The 12,468-nt window shown below is 43.8% G+C and overlaps 1 protein-coding gene and 1 long non-coding RNA gene across 6 annotated transcripts in view; one reads left to right on the top strand and one right to left on the bottom strand.

The window, feature by feature from the left end:
- Positions 1-7,342, bottom strand: part of DNAJB6 (DnaJ heat shock protein family (Hsp40) member B6) — a 66,198-nt gene extending 58,856 nt beyond the window's left edge. For all 5 annotated transcript variants that reach the window (XM_066314534.1, XM_066314543.1, XM_066314524.1 and 2 more), the window contains exon 1: positions 7,185-7,342. The gene's annotated coding sequence lies outside the window, so the exon portion shown is untranslated. The remainder of the gene's footprint in view (positions 1-7,184) is intronic.
- A 622-nt stretch (positions 7,343-7,964) lies between these two features.
- On the top strand, positions 7,965-10,913 carry LOC136363268 (uncharacterized). Its single transcript, XR_010743964.1, has 2 exons — positions 7,965-8,594; positions 10,331-10,913. It is a non-coding gene; the product is annotated as an uncharacterized lncRNA (long non-coding RNA).
- The last annotated feature ends 1,555 nt before the right edge of the window (positions 10,914-12,468 follow it).

The following is a 12,468-nucleotide window of genomic DNA, read 5'->3' as shown; positions in this document are numbered from 1 at the left end:
AAGAAATCTCCACATCAAAAAAAAAAAAAAAATAAGGGTACAGTTAATACTGTGACCAACACCAAAGGAAGTGGGGGGACGTGCATTAAAATTAAGAATGCCAATAACAACATACTAATGGCAGGGTTCAGTATATATAAAGATACAGATTACCCAAAATATCCCAGGAGATTTGCTATCAACTGGCCTCTCTAGTTTTATCGTTTCCCACACAACAATTAGAACAGCTCTGTGAACACAGAGGTGAGGAGCAAAGTCAGTATGGGTTACGTATGTTCTCAAATCCCACAGCCAGCCTTATGAGCAATAGCAAATACGGAACGTAGAGTTTACACAAAGAAATCAGAAGGGGGGAATCCAATCTGAGTCAAGCTTAAGGCCAGAGGTCAGAGTCCCTCCTAACAAGAGGTACTACCAGCCTACAACTCCTAAGCTAACAGCAAGAAGCCACAGGACAAGAGCATACACAACAACACTGTTTTCTTTCCATATGCTCGTTTTCTTACATACAGGACTTTCATTAGCTCTCCTCTCAATTCTGGTACCTTAGAGGGAAAATTTAAAACTCAAGCTTCTAACTAGAAAAGCATGTAGGAAAAGCAACTTAGACATAAAAAATAAATCAGATCTTTTCCTAGAGAACTCTGAACACATGTAGTCATACTGATTTCAAGACAGTATCTTTTTAAAAACCTCCCTGCTCATTTAAAACCAATGCTGCAGAGCTGTTAAGTTCAGACTCAATACAAACTCCATATATCCTAGACAACAGAAGCCTGAAGTTGGGACAAAGAAACAAACCTGAAGCAACATGACCACCTCTTAACAGATGACTCTGACCCTAAAAAGCAAGTCCTTCAAGACAGAGAAATTATTTGTTTCAAAGAAATGTATGGGGTTTGAATAGTCTGTCTTTAGTGAGTGTTACTGCTCAATTTTTACTTGCCACTAGTATGAAGTCTGGAATTAAAACAAGACAGAAACTGTCTAGAGAAAACAAATTCTTAATATTTTCCTTCTCCTAATCAAAGTGTCATGAAAGTCAGGTGACAGTAAGAAATAACAGTATATCAGAGATGAATTCTATCTGCTAGTTATCATAAACTGTACTGCTGAAATTTTAGTTATCACAGGAACCTTTTTTCTGTATATAAAAAGTTTTAAAAATATTTACAAGAAAAAAAATTCATCTGCTTTTTTTGTCCAGCTTAAGAAAAAAAAGTCAGCTAATATTTAGCCCCTCAACAGCCACTAAGACTGAGCAAAACACCACCACACACATCCACAAAAGCCCCCTCCCTCCAAAAAATCCAACAGTATTCACCAACTAGAAAAGACCTCTGTCTGTAGTATTCTCAGGACAGAGTTATTTAAAATACTCACTCAAGGAAACAGACACCATCAGCTTATACTAAAGCAGAATATGGATGACCACTGACTTAGAAAATAGAAGATGGCAAATTTAAAAAAAACAAATCAGTACTTTTAAGATTCGTAGGAACGTGCATGGTGAAAATGCCAAGATGTTTCAAAGATGCAAACCATATACCTCCCTGCAAGAAACCACTCAACTATCCTAACCAAAATGACATGACAAAAATCTTCTCCAAACACCCAATCTGTCACACAATTTGTCTCCAAATATACAAGCAAGGCTCATTAATTAGGCACTTGAGAGTTTTTTCTAAAGCCAGGAAGAAGCCAGCCTACATTAGCTGATTTCCTGCCTCCATCCACAGAAAATCTTCAAATTTTCAGAAGACAAGACAAGCCAAAAAAAAAAAAACCTCCATGTTTCATGGCCTTCGTGTTTGCTCACAAAAAGCTGTACTTCCTTGAGCTAGGAACAGCACTATGTTTACAGTGTGCTATCAGTTACTCCAACGCCTTCTTTGGGGCATGAAAATCAAACAGGCAAACGTTTATATGGACCAGAGGTTTCCATAGTTCATAGATTTCTCAGTCATCACAGGAGAAGGCAGCTGTGCTCTGGCTTACAGAGCAGTGGCCCTGAACCACTGACTGAAGGCAAGTGACAGGGCCACATGAGCAGGCTCAGCCCCTCCTCACACAGCTCAGCCCAGCACTCAGCCAGTTACCCAAAACCTCTCCTTACAGCACAGTCCTCAGCTACAGAACAAGCATGAGAAGGATTACAGAAGGCAGATATGTAGAGAGGTCTAAACTTTTGTAAGATCAGATGACAAGAGGAAAGCAAGTAATCGGACAAACAACTGGCAGGGATGAGAAAGCAGCATCCCGTACTAAGTACATAACAGAGAAAAGCATCCAAACAAGAAATTCTTTGGAGCAGCCAAGAGAGAATTCATACAGCAAGGGGCATAGGACCTTTGCAATCAGCTTAGTCAGAAAAGTTATCTATTTCTGGCCATGAAGCAAGGGGCAGCACAGAGAGCCCTCAAAGATGCCAGAACAACTCGAGCTCAGTGACTACAGCAGTCAGTCACCTGGAGAGAGGGCTGGAGTTCCAAACTCCTGATTCACAGAGTTCGCAGAGCAGGCAGTCACCAACATCCTCTGCAATTCCCACAGTCCCCCAGCCCAGGTCTGAGCACCTGCCTGCTGGCCACGGACTCACCTAAAGGACTGCCTCCTGCTGCCAGCTCTGGAGGAGCCAACAGCCTGCTCTGAACCTCAGGGCACTCTGAGCTCAAAAAAATCCACCGTGCTAACACAAACATTCCCACAGTTTACAAGAAATTTTTTCTAAGAGTAAGAATGCTAAGGAACAAATAAAGTTACTTATGAGTGCAAGAACACGGAGCAAGAAAACCTGTGTAAGTTTTATAATTAATAAACCTGACAAGTACATTTAAACAAGGCACCAGCATTATTTTTCTTCCTTCTGCTTATACATGTACAGTGCAGTGCAGTGCAGACTAAAGCATATTAACAGCTTCAATACTTTTAACTTTTATTTACCTAAGCTTAGAAAACCTGTCACAGGTTTAACTTCACGGGCCCCTGAAATTTAATGTTTCATGGAAAAATGTTAATTTATCATATAATTAAAGTTTATAAAGTGTACCTAAATAGCCATGTTTATGCTCATTATTTTAATACTGACTCACCAGCCCCAGGAGATGAATTTAATAAAATGAACATTCCAAAAAGCTTAGTTTAATCTCATGTTTACAGCAAACATCCTGCTTGTATGTCAGACAGCAGAGTGGATTTGGATGCAGTTATTATTATACCAGTTCATACAGGGGGAAGGCAGCTGGGCTGACTGCTTTATTTGCAGTTCATGTTCCGTTGTAGAAAAGGCAGCAACAACACAACTCCAGCACAGCCAAACAAGAGACACCTGCACAGGACACCCTCAGCCCTGAAGGCAGGATGTTACAAAGAAGCCTGTCCATTCCTCTCCTCCCCAGGGCAGGAAGACAACTCTGGCATGAATTACAGGAATTGGTCTGTATTGCTGCCTGGCACAATGAAAGCCTGTAGAGGGCAACAAGTAAAAAACCTTAAAAAAGAGTGAACCAACCAAAAATTGAAACAGAAGAAATCCAACATCTTCATCGGTAGAAGAAATGTAAACTGGCTAACAAAAAACAGGAAAGGATGTTGATCAGTCAACAGGCCACCCTCACTCCCTTGGCTGAGACTCTCCTGCTTATCCACCCATCTGATCTCTGATAAAAGAGGACTTACTCATGATCTTTCCTTAAAGCAAAGGAGTATTTTTCCAAAACACGACAACTCAGGTGTCCAAATTTGGAATTGTGTCACAAATATCTGGAACACTGTCACTCTCCTAAAACTAACCATACATGGCTATTTTATATGAAGTAAAATTCGTATCGTACTTTTAAAAATATATTATCTGTGTATGATTAAGCAATTAAAAACAGTGAAAGCCTCAACTGAAAGATAAGGCCCAGAAAGTTTTAGGCAAGTAATCACATGCAATCAGATGATTCTTCAGATAAAAGAAAATAGTTTAAAGTTTCTACACATTTCCCCTGAAGTGTTTTCAAAGTCATGATAAGCTTATTGAAGGAAAAAAAAAAAAAAAAAAAAAAAAAAAAAAAAAGGGGGGGGTGGGGAGCTTCATTAAAGCAAAGAGCAAATTTTTTTCAGAGTGTTGACAGACTGTCACAGATCTCAGGCTACATTTTAAGACAGAAAAAAAAAATCTTACCAGAAAATTTAGTTTTAATAAAAACCAGCTGCAATGTAGCTATGAATGGCTTCAAACTTACTTTGTGACATTTAAGATCCTTGTTAAGTACTGAGTCCTCACTAATATCAGCCGGATTTCTGTACTCAGAACAAACAGAAAACATAAAGCCTACAACTAGTAACTGTAGGAGTGAAATGCATATGCATGAATTATTTCTTCCCTAGCAGTTAAATAAATAAAGCAGAATGATTTCATTAAGTTTAAACTAAGGAAAATCTAACATCCATTCCAATGTATTTCACTCGAAAGAAAATATAATTTAAACCTACTAATACTCTCAACTGCAGTTTTATTTTAAATCTATCCTGAAAGAAACAACCGTCACACGCAAGATCCAACAAGTTTTGACAAAGCTAAGTCATTTCTCCCTAATCCTTCCATTGCTTGAATAAGACAAAGGAAAAGCTTTGACAGAAAATGTTTCCAGGACGCAACTGACGAGGTTCTTTACAAATGCCATTAGAGAAATGGAGCACTTCCTACTTAAGGAGCACAAGGCTTAAACATAAACCTTACAGAGAGCTAAGTTGAAAACCACAGCAAGAATTCCCTTCCAAGCACGAGTCCCCGGCTGGGCAGCAGGAGCGCCCGAGCCGCGCTGCCGCCTCCGCCCATCGCCGGCCCCGGGCTGGGGACAACGCCATCAGCGCCCTCGTCCCGCAACCTCAGCGCACGGAGCTCGGCACAGATACAGAACGAACCAAAAAATCCCCTGTTTATTTCCTCAGGGCAGTCCGGGTATTGTTAGGAACTCCGACATCCTACAGAGGGTGATGATGATTTAACATAAGCTGCTCCCTCTCCCCACATACGTTCCAAAACTTCTAATGGATAAAAGAATCCAGTCGGTAAAGAAATGTATTTGTCTATTTAAAAAAAAAAAAAAAAAAAAAAAAAAAGGTAGCAAAATGCATTAACCTTCTAAATAAAACTTCAGTGTTATACAAAATAAAGCCCTGCATGCCTTCTTCCCAAGCCTAGCCAAGACAAATTAGCCAACTGCATCGATCTGGGAATAATACCCGAGAGAAAATACCCCAGAGAGAAGCTGTTTGGTATTGTGCTTTCAAACTACAGCAGATTCTTACCCAAAAAGACAAGTCTGATGGAGAACAAGGGGAACTCCGGAGTTTACAGACAGAGATATTATTAGTAGTATTGCAGTCTCCAACAGTGCTGCCAATAAAAGCAACAATTTAAATTTCTCCTCCAAGAGAGATTATTTAAGAAAATTTAATACTAATTTAACTTCCATTTTCAGCACACTCTTATTCTCTACTGAGAAGTCAGCACAGGAGCCAAGGCGAGTATACAAAGTTAGACCAGTGTTGTGCAATAGTTAAAATTAGGGCTGTTTGCAGTAATTAGAAAAAAGTAATCACAGAGACAAGATCTGTAAATACATTTACTCATTGGTCCAAACAAATCTTCTCTGACAACATAATCCATCTAACTAAATGGTATTTTAACTACCAGCCTCTTGATCACCAGCTGAACATAAAATCCCTAACTGGACTACAAGGATCTCCAAAGAGTAAACAAAAATTAAGGTCAGCAGGCAGCAGTGACTGCAACCTCTGCTGCACGACTGGGGAGACAGAGCCTTGCTTCACCCTAGTTGTTCCCTTTGTGTCAACACCTTGTTCTTATCGCTTTTCGACACTTTATACCCTAAAAACTCTTGGGTTTGATCACTACTATGCAACGTCACAACCCTGACCACTTGCACATTAACGCTGTTATAAACTCAGCTTTCATGTTACTGCGTCTAATTAATAGCAGTTTATTATTATCGAATTCTAGTAAACTTAAAACAGATTTGATCAGTATTTCGAATAATTTCTAACATTTCTATCATTTTCAGCAGCCAAGAGGAGCTCCGACAGCCACACAAAACGAAGCGTTGGTGCGAACAGGAACGCGGGTTGTAAACCCAGCCCACGGCCCCCTCTGAAGTGCAGCAAACACTGACGACAAACACTGTTCCTTACCTGCCAGTGTCAATTTTCAACTCAGCTCGGAACCTGGCAACAGCGAATTCCAAACACCCGACCTCTGCCGACCTCACTCACAACAAAGCTCCCTCCTGCCCCTACGCCGAGCGATGAACACTGAGCAGGACGTAACTAAACTGCTTCCATCGGAGGAAAAATCAGCGCCTTTGGCTTGGGATCATCAAGGGTGGAAAAGCCTCTGAGATCATCCAGTCCAACCACCTCCCCCAACGCTGTGACCCTTAACCACTAAACCACAACACCCAGAGCCACATCCAGGCGCCCCTTACACATCTCCAAGGATGAGGGCTCCACCACTTCCCTCGGAGACCTATTCTAATGCCTGACCACCCTAAACGTGAAATATTTTTTACCTGATCTAATCTGGACCTACCCTGTCTCATCATAGGGCCATTTCCTCTCACTGCAAGCACGGCAAAAGAGTCCGTCACGCGCCTCGTTACAATCTCCTTTCAGGGAGTTGTAGAGAACGGGAAAAAGCAGGACACAATAACGCTCCCAAGCCGCCAAGGCAGTACCCTGCGACGAAAAGCGCTTAAAGGACAAGGTCTGTTTACCGAACCAAGGCTCGTCCTCATCTTCTGGAAGCTCACACCGCTGTGAACGAGGAATGGAAATCCTCCATGGAAATGGATTTCTTTTCTGCCTTGCGGCGAACGGGCGGCAGTGCGAGCTGGGACCGAACGTCCCGGGATTTGTCCCGCTCCGAGCCCGGGGGGAGCCCCGGGCAGCCGCTCCGGCCCCGAGCTCCCTGCGATCCCCGCCAAGGCCGGGCAGAGCCTCCACGGCACCGAGGCCGTTCCAGCACTGCGGGGCCTGCGCCAGCCGCGCCGCGAGGCCCCGGTACCAGGGACGCCGCTGCCGAGTACCGGCACCTGGCCAAGCGCCCGCTCCCCGCTGTCTCTGCCTCCCGCACGCCGCAGCCGCTCCGGCCTCGGGCCCGCCTGCCCCGCACTCACCTGCCGGGGTCTCCTCAGCGCGGCCGCGCCTCCCGTCCGTCCCCTCCCGCGGCTCCCGCCGGGACAAACGGCAGCGGCCGCAAACAGGAAGCGCCCCCAGCGCGCGCCGTCACTTCCGCCCCGCCGCTTCCGGAAGTTTCTCGAACGGCCCCGCCGGGTGTCCTTGTGAGCGGAGAGCGCCCCCTGCCGGCGGCCGGCGGCCCTGCTATGGGGCGGGGCGGAGCCGAGGATGGGGAGGCGCTAATGATGGGCGGGGCTCTGTGAGGGACGGGCGGGGCTCTGTGAGGGAGGGGCGGGGCTCTGTGAGGGAGGGGCGGGGCTCTGTGAGGGAGGGGCGGGGCTCTGTGAGGGGAATGGTGGGGCTCTGTGAGGGAGGGGCGGGGCTCTGTGAGGGGAATGGTGGGGCTCTGTGAGGGGAATGGTGGGGCTCTGTGAGGGGAAGGGCGGGGCTCTGTGAGGGAGGGGCGGGGCTCTGTGAGGGAGGGGCGGGGCTCTGTGAGGGGAAGGGCGGGGCTCTGTGATGGAGGGGCGGGGCTCTGTGAGGGAGGGGCGGGGCTCTGTGAGGGGAAGGGCGGGGCTCTGTGATGGAGGGGCGGGGCTCTGTGAGGGGAGGGAGGGGCTCTGTGAGGGGAAGGGCGGGGCTCTGTGAGGGAGGGGCGGGGCTCTGTGAGGGGAAGGGCGGGGCTCTGTGAGGGGAGGGGCGGGGCTCTGTGAGGCGAAGGTGCTCGGGCGGCGCTGGTGTTTGTGCACCCGCACCTTTTAAACCGGCGACATCCGTTCCCTTCTCAGCAGAATCACAGGCTGTCTAATGGGCATTATGGTGTGTTCAGTTGGATTCTTAGAGGGTTTTTTTCCCAACTTAATGGACAATGTGATTTTGTGAAGCAATTCCCGGGTGTGCAGCTAAGGGAAAAGGAGAAAGAAAAAGAATAATGTTGAGAAACATTCTTTGAATAGGTGAGTTTTGCTACTAGAAGTGAGATGACAAAATTCCTTCCCCTTCTGTGTCTTTACTCTCAAAAACTGGGGGTGCCAAGAGGATGGACCAGGCTCTGCTCAGTGGTGCCCAGCAACAGGACATGAGGCAGTGGGCAAAATCTGATGCACAGAAGTTCCACCTGAACATGAGGAAGAACTTCTTTACTGTACAGGTGGAACAGAATGCCCAGAGAAGCTGTGGAGTGTCCCTGACTGGAGACATTCCAGCACCATCCGAATGCAGTCCTGTGCCATGTGCTCTGGGATGACCATGCTTGGGCAGGGAGGTTGAACTAGATGATCCATTGACCCTTCCAGCCTGAGCCATTCTGGGATTCTGTGAGGGGAAATGTAAAAAGTGATGCCTGAGTGTGGTGCTGTAGGAAGAGGTGAAAAAACAACTAATAATTTGAAGACACGCTCTTTGAATGGGTGGGTTTGGGTGCTAGAGGTGAGATGACAAAATTCTTTTCCCCTTGCGTGTTTAATTTGTAGTCTCAAAAATTGTAACTCTGGCACACAATTCCTTTGAGGTCAGATTCCTCTCCTTGCATGCAGCATGTGGTTAGAGCTCAGCACTGGATGAATGTACTGGAGCATCCTTTGTGTTATATTCAAGTCTGTGGTTTTCTGAGTGCCATGGCTGAGAGCAAAGTATAGGGCAACAAGGTTAGTATTCTATTTTTAAAATGTGGACTTTATCCATACTTTAAATTGCTGAAAAATTATATTTCTTGCACCTTATTGAAAAAGTGAGGGCATTAATTCATAGATGACCAAAGTGCAGTTAGAGAGTTTCCACGCCTAAAACGTATGCTTCCCACATAAAGTCAACGAAAAGGCTACTCAATATTTAGGAAGTGTTTGTGTGAGAGTGGAGTCAGTTCAAAAAGACAAAAGCCAGCTTGGAATAAGGCAGAGGAAAACATAAAACACATCAGCAGGATAAGTAATAGGACAACCCTAAGTATAGGCTTGGTGTTTTGGGAAAATGCAGGCTTCAAAAGAAATATTGTTGATTATTGATGCTAAGTTGTGGTCATGGACACAATTCTTCAAAATTGGAGGAAAGAGACACCTCACTCCATTATTAGTTTCTCATCAGCAAGTCGCTGTGAAGTCCAAGTTGTTGATCCACTTGGAAAGAAAAAAGCCAAAGGATTAGTAGGTTGGACTGGCTCTTCCTAATGGGTGAGGCTCAGACCTCAGAGGATTCGCAGCCTGCTAAATGCAGAGGCAGGTCAGTACTGTGTGGTGTGGGAGGAGACTGTGTAAAACTTTGATTTAATCCTTTAAACATTTCTTGATGTGGAAATAAAGGTTTTTCCCCAATCTTTCATAACTGATTACAAGGGAGAAAAAAAGTGTGTAGAGTCCTAAAATCTGAGCTGCAATAAACAAGACAGAAATTGCACAAGGCAGTTTCTTTGATTTAATAGAGAAGATTAAAATTAAAGATTTAAAGAGAAGATTTTATATTTACAGTTAAGTTATGATGGATGCCAACCATAAAACTTTCTGTTTATCCAAGCAAACAGAACATGGCAAAGAAGCACGATTCCATGTGGAACTAGAGAGTTGGAATCAAAACACTGCCTGCATCAATGCAACCAGGCTTCTGTAACACAACTGTTATTGTTACATTGGTCTGCTCAGAGATTCTCTAACACTGTTCTGACTCCAGACAGCCCTGCTTTAGCATCCTTCAGATATAGGAATAATATTTGAGACCAATTTTGCACTTGGAGAAAGGAAGGTATGAAAAGCTGAAGTGCCTGCTGATAGCTGAGGGCAGGGGCCAGCTGTACGAGATGCAGTTTCTACAGCAAAACACTGAGAATATAAACAAATGTTTCCTAACAAAGTTATAGATGGAAACAAAAGATTGTGTAATTATTTTAAAAAATATATTTTAAGTGGTTTATTCTTGTTTTCTTTGAATATATGAAGACATTTCCCAAGACTTTGGGAATGGGCAAAGTAGAATGGGCAGCTGACAAGAGTCACCAATTAAAATATCATTTATTAGGGCACCTCTTTTGTTTTTAAATTGTAATCTTAAATAGTTAAGATTATCTCTAACACTGAACGATAAGAAGAATTATTTACTTTTTAGAAGTTTGCTCATATTGTGCACATGATATTTAATTTTCTGTTCTCCATTACAGGGAAGGCAGGTGATTTCAAATAAAATAGCACATGGCTGAGCCCACCAGAGGAGGAACTTCAGGGGTTACTGAAGCACATAAATCCAGGTTTGCCTTGTACCATACAGAATCCAGCACTTATGCCTGGTGGAACTTCATATGGTTGGTGATTGCTCATCCCTCTGATTGGTCTCAGTCTCTGCAGGGCAGAGCAGAGAGCAGGTCAGCAGCTCCTCCCAATTTAGTGTCCTTGCCAAACTGACTTGGTCTCCCTTCCAGTCCTGCATCCAAGTCACTTATGAGGATGTTGAGGAGCACAGGGCTGAGGCCAGGGCCCTGTGGAACCCCACTAGGGAGAGGAGAGCAGCCTGGTGTAACCCCATCCACTGTAACCCTCCGTGCTGACCCGTGAGCCAATTGCTCACCGAGCCCATCATGTGTTTATCCAGCCGTGTGCTGGACATTTTGTCCAGAAGGGTCCTGGGAGACACAGTATCAAAAGTTTTACTGAAATCCAGAAGGCTTACATAACTGACTCATTAACATTTTTAATTAGATCTATTTATAGGACTAATAAAACTGAAAAGCTTTTAGATTCAGAAAACCTTCAAAAGTATTTGCAAAACTATGAAGTCAAAGTGTCCTATGTTTTTATGGCTTGCTTCTTGCAGCAGAAGCCTGGAGTACTGTGTTAAAGGGGCATTAAATCTGATGTTGCTGGCAGAGCATCAACATTCCAATAACAAAAGAAGGTCTGGTGGGTCTGTTAAAGCTGGTATCAGAGATCCGGGCTGATATCCAAATGCTGAGTCATTGAGTCAGAATAAACGCTGCTATCAAAGATTCTTAATTGTTTAAGAACTTTTAACTCTCCTCTGAGAACATGAGGGAAAGGTCTGGTCCCTTCACCTAACTTCAGCTGCCTCAAACCTCCAGTGAAGAGAGAGGAGGAGAGGGCACCTGCAGGGCACAGTTCATCCCACCCTCTTTGGAGATGTGTTTCAGGAAACAAGGAACTGCTGCCCAGAGCTGTGTCCCAGGGCTGCCTTTTCTCCCCAAGTGCCTCGACAGCCACCTCACAGATGCCTGAAGTTAAGTGAGATGAATTCAGGCCTAACTGGTAGCTATAACCTAATGATGGAAATAATGTGGCAGCATTCCAGGAGGTATTAGCAATTCACATAGTTCCCAGATTCTTTTTTTAAACCATCTTTTATGATTTATGGAGGTCAATTGTATAAAGACCATCAGAACACAAGAAATGCTTAAAAATGCTGCATTAGAGAGGCATTAATATTAGTTCTCCTAAGGTGATAATGGCTGTAGCCTTCCCAGCCTGCTGCTCTGCCCTGCTGCTTAATGCATCCAGTTTTTCTATTTACAGATTTACAGATTCTATTTTTGGTGTTAACAAAGAATATGAGCATATGTATCAAAGACTGTTCTCACATCATCTAATTATAGTACTGCTGGCAAAGTAATTCTGGAAAGTGCCACTTAATTAAATATAAGCATTAACTTTTTTGCTGATAGCTTATCAGAAACAATTAGACTTGAAATATGGCAATACACCTAGAGTTTAAAACTTTCAGAAAGCATTAAAAGCACAAAATAACCCATTTTCACTTGCATTCTCCAGTGTTTTCCTGCCAGTTTCCATCAGTGCAGTGTGTCTTAGGTAATCTGGAGGCTGCAAGTTTATCTGGACTCCTCTTTGAGCACAATAGCTTGAGCTAAGTGGATGCTTTTGAGAGTGGTTAAACCACTTCAGCATAGTTGATGTTTTTGCCAATTCCTCCTGAATTATCAGATGTATTCTGCTGATTATCTGGGGTCTGCACACAACAACCCAGGAACTATTGGGGGCAGATGATCTCACAGCTTATGCCAAGTGCTCATTCTTTGCAAGGACAGCTTGATCAGCATTTACATTCATTAACTTGATTAGGGATATGCTTTTTTGTCCATGTGAAAATGCCAAATATTAGTTAATTCTATGTAATTCTTCATCAATAGCCAGATAGATCTACCAGATAATTACACCTAAAATATCTCTGCAGAACTTTAAGCTCTGCTGCTGTTTGCCTGAAAGTGAAGAGGGGGAAAAAAAGAAAAACAGAGCTGTAATGAAAGTAATTATTCTTAAGTAAAGATACAAG

This window comes from Sylvia atricapilla, chromosome 1 (assembly GCF_009819655.1).
Source record: "Sylvia atricapilla isolate bSylAtr1 chromosome 1, bSylAtr1.pri, whole genome shotgun sequence".
NCBI lineage: Eukaryota > Metazoa > Chordata > Aves > Passeriformes > Sylviidae > Sylvia > Sylvia atricapilla.
The sequence above is the reverse complement of the archived record's forward strand: the minus strand, read 5'-3'. Positions and strand labels throughout refer to the sequence as shown.